Source organism: Leptonotus elevatus, chromosome 17 (assembly GCF_054856555.1).
Source record: "Leptonotus elevatus isolate MCC_2025b chromosome 17, RoL_Lele_1.0, whole genome shotgun sequence".
NCBI lineage: Eukaryota > Metazoa > Chordata > Actinopteri > Syngnathiformes > Syngnathidae > Leptonotus > Leptonotus elevatus.
This window is the reverse complement of record NC_141255.1, coordinates 18,329,402-18,336,901: the sequence shown is the minus strand read 5'-3', so window position 1 is coordinate 18,336,901 and position 7,500 is coordinate 18,329,402. Positions and strand designations below refer to the sequence as shown.

Genomic DNA, 7,500 nt, shown 5'->3' with positions numbered 1-7,500 from the left:
GCTTGTTGCTGGCCGTTGGAGGAGCTCCAGCGGACCGGGGGGAGCGCGTCCGTCTTCGGGGCTTGTTGCTGGCCGTTGGAGGAGCTCCAGCGGACCGCGGGGAGCGCGCCCGTCTTCGGGGCTTGTTGCTGGCCGTTGGCGGAGCTCCAGCGGACCGCGGGGAGCGCGCCCGTCTTCGGGGCTTGTTGCTGGCTGTTGGAGGAGCTCCAGCGGACCGGGGGGAGCGCGCCCGTCTTCGGGGCTTGTTGCTGGCCGTTGGAGGAGCTCCAGCGGACCGGGGGGAGCGCGCCCGTCTTCGGGGCTTGTTGCTGGCCGTTGGAGGAGCTCCAGCGGACCGGGGGGAGCGCGCCCGTCTTCGGGGCTTGTTGCTGGCCGTTGGCGGAGCTCCAGCGGACCGGGGGGAGCGCGCCCGTCTTCGGGGCTTGTTGCTGGCCGTTGGAGGAGCTCCAGCGGACCGCGGGGAGCGCGCCCGTCTTCGGGGCTTGTTGCTGGCCGTTGGCGGAGCTCCAGCGGACCGGGGGGAGCGCGCCCGTCTTCGGGGCTTGTTGCTGGCCGTTGGAGGAGCTCCAGCGGACCGCGGGGAGCGCGCCCGTCTTCGGGGCTTGTTGCTGGCCGTTGGCGGAGCTCCAGCGGACCGGGGGGAGCGCGCCCGTCTTCGGGGCTTGTTGCTGGCCGTTGGAGGAGCTCCAGCGGACCGCGGGGAGCGCGCCCGTCTTCGGGGCTTGTTGCTGGACGTTGGAGGAGCTCCAGCGGACCGGGGGGAGCGCGCCCGTCTTCGGGGCTTGTTGCTGGCCGTTGGAGGAGCTCCAGCGGACCGCGGGGAGCGCGCCCGTCTTCGGGGCTTGTTGCTGGCCGTTGGCGGAGCTCCAGCGGACCGCGGGGAGCGCGCCCGTCTTCGGGGCTTGTTGCTGGCCGTTGGAGGAGCTCCAGCGGACCGCGGGGAGCGCGCCCGTCTTCGGGGCTTGTTGCTGGCCGTTGGAGGAGCTCCAGCGGACCGGGGGGAGCGCGCCCGTCTTCGGGGCTTGTTGCTGGCCGTTGGAGGAGCTCCAGCGGACCGCGGGGAGCGCGCCCGTCTTCGGGGCTTGTTGCTGGCCGTTGGAGGAGCTCCAGCGGACCGCGGGGAGCGCGCCCGTCTTCGGGGCTTGTTGCTGGCCGTTGGAGGAGCTCCAGCGGACCGCGGGGAGCGCGCCCGTCTTCGGGGCTTGTTGCTGGCCGTTGGAGGAGCTCCAGCGGACCGCGGGGAGCGCGCCCGTCTTCGGGGCTTGTTGCTGGCCGTTGGAGGAGCTCCAGCGGACCGCGGGGAGCGCGCCCGTCTTCGGGGCTTGTTGCTGGCCGTTGGCGGAGCTCCAGAGGACCGGGGGGAGCGCGCCCGTCTTCGGGGCTTGTTGCTGGCCGTTGGCGGAGCTCCAGCGGACCGGGGGGAGCGCGCCCGTCTTCGGGGCTTGTTGCTGGCCGTTGGAGGAGCTCCAGCGGACCGGGGGGAGCGCGCCCGTCTTCGGGGCTTGTTGCTGGCCGTTGGAGGAGCTCCAGCAGACCGGGGGGGAGCCGGGCGTTCGAGTTGCCCAGGCAGGGGGTTATCCTCCACTAGCAAACCTCCATGAGCAGCGGAGCCCGTCAGCTGCGCCAAAAAGAACCACACGAGGGCGGCCTGGGGTTGAAATCCCCCGCCACATAGGAACGAATGCCGGGCGTTCGAGTTGCCCAGGCAGGGGGTTATCCTCCACTAGCAAACCTCCATGAGCAGCGGAGCCCGTCAGCTGCGCCAAAAAGAACCACACGAGGGCGGCCTGGGGTTGAAATCCCCCGCCACATAGGAACGAATGCCGGGCGTTCGAGTTGCCCAGGCAGGGGGTTATCCTCCACTAGCAAACCTCCATGAGCAGCGGAGCCCGTCAGCTGCGCCAAAAAGAACCACACGAGGGCGGCCTGGGGTTGAAATCCCCCGCCACATAGGAACGAATGCCGGGCGTTCGAGTTGCCCAGGCAGGGGGTTATCCTCCACTAGCAAACCTCCATGAGCAGCGGAGCCCGTCAGCTGCGCCAAAAAGAACCACACGAGGGCGGCCTGGGGTTGAAATCCCCCGCCACATAGGAACGAATGCCGGGCGTTCGAGTTGCCCAGGCAGGGGGTTATCCTCCACTAGCAAACCTCCATGAGCAGCGGAGCCCGTCAGCTGCGCCAAAAAGAACCACACGAGGGCGACCTGGGGTTGAAATCCCCCGCCACATAGGAACGAATGCCGGGCGTTCGAGTTGCCCAGGCAGGGGGTTATCCTCCACTAGCAAACCTCCATGAGCAGCGGAGCCCGTCAGCTGCGCCAAAAAGAACCACACGAGGGCGGCCTGGGGTTGAAATCCCCCGCCACATAGGAACGAATGCCGGGCGTTCGAGTTGCCCAGGCAGGGGGTTATCCTCCACTAGCAAACCTCCATGAGCAGCGGAGCCCGTCAGCTGCGCCAAAAAGAACCACACGAGGGCGGCCTGGGGTTGAAATCCCCCGCCACATAGGAACGAATGCCGGGCGTTCGAGTTGCCCAGGCAGGGGGTTATCCTCCACTAGCAAACCTCCACGAGCAGCGGAGCCCGTCAGCTGCGCCAAAAAGAACCACACGAGGGCGACCTGGGGTTGAAATCCCCCGCCACATAGGAACGAATGCCAGGCAACCAGGGGTCGAAATCCCCCATTGAAATGAATGGCGGGCAACCAGGGGTCGAAGTCCCCCATTGAAATGAATGGCGGGCAACCAGGGGTCGAAGTCCCCCATTGAAATGAATGGCGGGTTACCAGGGGTCGAAATCCCCCATTGAAATGAATGGCGGGCGACCAGGGGTCGAAATCCCCCATTGAAATGAATGGCGGGCAACCAGGGGTCGAAGTCCCCCATTGAAATGAATGGCGGGCAACCAGGGGTCGAAGTCCCCCATTGAAATGAATGGCGGGCTACCAGGGGTCGAAATCCCCCATTGAAATGAATGGCGGGCGACCAGGGGTCGAAATCCCCCATTGAAATGAATGGCGGGCAACCAGGGGTCGAAGTCCCCCATTGAAATGAATGGCGGGCAACCAGGGGTCGAAGTCCCCCATTGAAATGAATGGCGGGCTACCAGGGGTCCAAGTCCCCCATTGAAATGAATGGCGGGCTACCAGGGGTCCAAGTCCCCCATTGAAATGAATGGCGGGCTACCAGGGGTCGAAATCCCCCATTGAAATGAATGGCGGGCGACCAGGGGTCGAAATCCCCCATTGAAATGAATGGCGGGCGACCAGGGGTCGAAATCCCCCATTGAAATGAATGGCGGGCAACCAGGGGTCGAAGTCCCCCATTGAAATGAATGGCGGGCTACCAGGGGTCGAAATCCCCCATTGAAATGAATGGCGGGCGACCAGGGGTCGAAATCCCCCATTGAAATGAATGGCGGGCTACCAGGGGTCCAAGTCCCCCATTGAAATGAATGGCGGGCTACCAGGGGTCCAAGTCCCCCATTGAAATGAATGGCGGGCTACCAGGGGTCGAACTCCCCCATTGAAATGAATGGCGGGCGACCAGGGGTCGAAATCCCCCATTGAAATGAATGGCGGGCAACCAGGGGTCGAAAGTCCCCATTGAAATGAATGGCGGGCGACCAGGGGTCGAAATTCCCCATTGAAATGAATGGCGGGCAACCAGGGGTCGAAATTCCCCATTGAAATGAATGGGCCCATTCATTTTCAATGGCCGGGCTACCAGGGGCGCAGTACCACCTGTCGTCATTAGGGGCGCTGTAGATAGGGGACCGAGTCCCCCCATTCGAGAGGTTTGCACCCAAACCTCAAAATGGTTGGTGTACAATTATAGGAGAGACCTTTTTAAGACGTGGGAGCTCCAGGGCAAATCAAGGGAGGCTCGACCAACCCATATCCGCTTTAGATGCACTTTAGGTCGGACTCCCTTGCCAGATGGTCCCCTCCTCAGCCTGGTTCTCGAATTTTTTCTAAGTCAGCCCAACTTGGAAATATTTTCAGAGTGCCACTTTCAAGGGAGTTTCGCCCAACCCCTATCCGCCTAAGAGGCACTTCAGGTCGGCCTGACTGGCCACATTTTCCCCCTCCTCATCCTGGTTCTCGAATTTTTTCTAAGTCAGCCAAACTTGGAAATTTTTTCAGAGTGCCACTTTCAAGGGAGTTTCGCCCAACCCCTATCCGCCTAAGAGGCACTTCAGGTCGGCCTGACTGGCCACATTTTCCCCCTCCTCATCCTGGTTCTCGAATTTTTTCTAAGTCAGCCAAACTTGGAAATTTTTTCAGAGTGCCACTTTCAAGGGAGTTTCGCCCAACCCCTATCCGCCTAAGAGGCACTTCGGGTCGGCCTGACTGGCCACATTTTCCCCCTCCTCATCCTGGTTCTCGAATTTTTTCTAAGTCAGCCAAACTTGGAAATTTTTTCAGAGTGCCACTTTCAAGGGAGTTTCGCCCAACCCCTATCCGCCTAAGAGGCACTTCGGGTCGGCCTGACTGGCCACATTTTCCCCCTCCTCATCCTGGTTCTCGAATTTTTTCTAAGTCAGCCAAACTTGGAAATTTTTTCAGAGTGCCACTTTCAAGGGAGTTTCGCCCAACCCCTATCCGCCTAAGAGGCACTTCGGGTCGGCCTGACTGGCCACATTTTCCCCCTCCTCATCCTGGTTCTCGAATTTTTTCTAAGTCAGCCAAACTTGGAAATTTTTTCAGAGTGCCACTTTCAAGGGAGTTTCGCCCAACCCCTATCCGCCTAAGAGGCACTTCGGGTCGGCCTGACTGGCCACATTTTCCCCCTCCTCATCCTGGTTCTCGAATTTTTTCTAAGTCAGCCAAACTTGGAAATTTTTTCAGAGTGCCACTTTCAAGGGAGTTTCGCCCAACCCCTATCCGCCTAAGAGGCACTTCGGGTCGGCCTGACTGGCCACATTTTCCCCCTCCTCATCCTGGTTCTCGAATTTTTTCTAAGTCAGCCAAACTTGGAAATTTTTTCAGAGTGCCACTTTCAAGGGAGTTTCGCCCAACCCTTATCCGCCTAAGAGGCACTTCAGGTCGGCCTGACTGGCCACATTTTCCCCCTCCTCATCCTGGTTCTCGAATTTTTTCTAAGTCAGCCAAACTTGGAAATTTTTTCAGAGTGCCACTTCCAAGGGAGTTTCGCCCAATCCCTATCCGACTTAGAGGCACTTCGGGTCGGCCTCCCTGGCCAGATTTTCCCCCTCCTCAGCCCCGGTTCTCAAATTTTTTTCCAAGTCGGCCGATCTTCCGGATATTTTCAGAGCGCCGCCCCCGGAGCCTCCGGAGCCTCGGCAGCAGGCCGTCGCCCGCGACACGCCGCACCTTCTCCCACGTACGAACGGCATCCAAGACCCGCCTTCGGAGGGCCCCCGCCGGCCGGCCTCGCGCCGGTGTTCGGGCGGGCGGCTCCTCCGGCTCGCGGGTCGCCTTACAGCGCCCCGGCCACCGCGAACGCCGGCCTTTGACGGCCCGGCGCTCGCACAGCCCCGGCGCGCCCGATTGGAAGCGAGGCCGAGACGCCCCCCGAACCGGCGACGTACGCCCCCCCCTCCCTTTAACCGGGGCGGGGGGGTTACGAAGCCATCACCCGGCTCCGGGGCGGTGCGGCGCGGGCGGTTACCTGCCCCCTTCGGGGGGGAGGGCCGCCCCGTCCGCCGCCCTCCCGGGCGAGCCCTTCCCCGGCGGCCCGCGCCGGCCGCCGTGCGAAGGCGGGCAGGTGCGAGGGTGTCGGGCCGGCGGGCCGCGGCGGCGACTCTGGACGCGCGCCGGGCCCTTCCCGCGGATCACCCCAGCTGCGGCGCCCGTCGCGGCTCCGCGGCGGTCGGTCGCGCGGCGGCCCCGTTTCCGGCCCCTCGGGGTCGGTTGCGGGTGTCCGCCGCCGCCGCCGCTCGGTCTCCCGCGGCGGGTCGCCTCGGCCGGCGCCTAGCAGCTGGCTTAGAACTGGTGCGGACCAGGGGAATCCGACTGTTTAATTAAAACAAAGCATCGCGATGGCCCGAGGCGGGTGTTGACGCGATGTGATTTCTGCCCAGTGCTCTGAATGTCAAAGTGAAGAAATTCAATGAAGCGCGGGTAAACGGCGGGAGTAACTATGACTCTCTTAAGAATAGAGGCCGGATATGTGCGGATAGTGGCTGTATGAAAGTCTAGTTACATGATTATGATTCCTTGCTGCCCGGGGCACATATGCCTCTGCCCGGAAAGCCAATCAAAAACGTATGACTTGCATTCGTCCATGGTTTTGGGTGTCAAAGTGAAGAAATTCATAAACCTGGTAATGGCGAATAGAACATGACTCCCTTGGAGTAGCTGCCTCCGCGTGGTACCGTCGGACAACAGATAGTGTGCTGCATTATCTGGCCAGAGGCTGCCCCTAGGGATGATGGGAGGACCACCATCATCCCGAAAAGAGTGGTCCTAGGAAGGGACCTGGATCGGTCCCTTCCGAAATTGAATGATCATATTGGGGAGGCTTGGCACACCTCCCTAGCCATCCTGGAGCATCAAAATCGGCTAGCGTGACAGTCGGTTCTAGGGGCGAAAACTCTCTGGTTGGGAAGACCATGTTAACAAACACACAGACCCAGGGAACGCACCAACCGCGCCGAGAGAGCGGGGGAACCGCAGTTGGTCATGGCCCTGGGTGACCCACAGTAAGATTGATGAAAAAGCAACTGTTGGATGAGGAATGATACGTGGTCTCTGTGTGGTGACATGGCAAGATAAGTCCGTGAGGAGTAAAATTGGGTCTGGAAAAGGAGATAGAATTATAGGCGGATGCAGTTCCGTTAATAACACTCTTGGACCTGGAGGCGACCAGAATCCGTGATGCGATAGAGAGAGGGGGATGTCACTTGAGGAAAGTGCATGTCGTATGGAGCGAGTCTCGCAGGAAGAGGGAAGGGGAAGTGATGGCTGTATAGGTCATGCCGCCCCAGAGAATTGGTTGGACAAGTAGCGTCAAGGGAAGTGTCGTTGGGCGAGCGGCAAGCTTGGGACAAGGGCGGAGCTGAGATAGCTCAGTTGGTGATGGGCGTTTCGATGGTAGCCCGGGGAAAGTGGCCCCCAATGAGATGTGGTGTGCTCAGTGCTCTGGGAATCCACAGAAGCTGGGTGCATGAGTGGCTAAGATGGTGAGCCGAAAGTCATTGCTATATTCAAAGGATGTACTGGAGGCGTGCTACGGGGAGTTGGAATGGTGGGAGTACCTGTAGCATGTCTGAACAAGTGGTGATATGGGGGAAAGATCCTGGAATATCATTCCTAAGACGTGTCAATTGGATAAACCAGTATCCAGGAATATAAGCAATGATGTGCACGGGACTAAAGACCCAGATGTCTGGGTGGGGGGGGCTACTTAAACCCCGGGTTCTCGTCCAGGGAAGGACAATAATGAGCCCAGGAAGAAGGTCGGAGATAACTGAAGGGTGTAAAGTGACTCGAGGAACTGGCTATGATAGACACCTGCTTGCTGGAGGGAGCAGAG

General features: G+C 60.7%; 1 protein-coding gene across 1 annotated transcript in view; it reads right to left on the bottom strand.

The window, feature by feature from the left end:
- The window catches only part of LOC147160274 (plexin-C1-like), a 158,233-nt gene that overhangs the window by 70,908 nt on the left and 79,825 nt on the right, over positions 1–7,500 (bottom strand). The window lies entirely within an intron of this gene.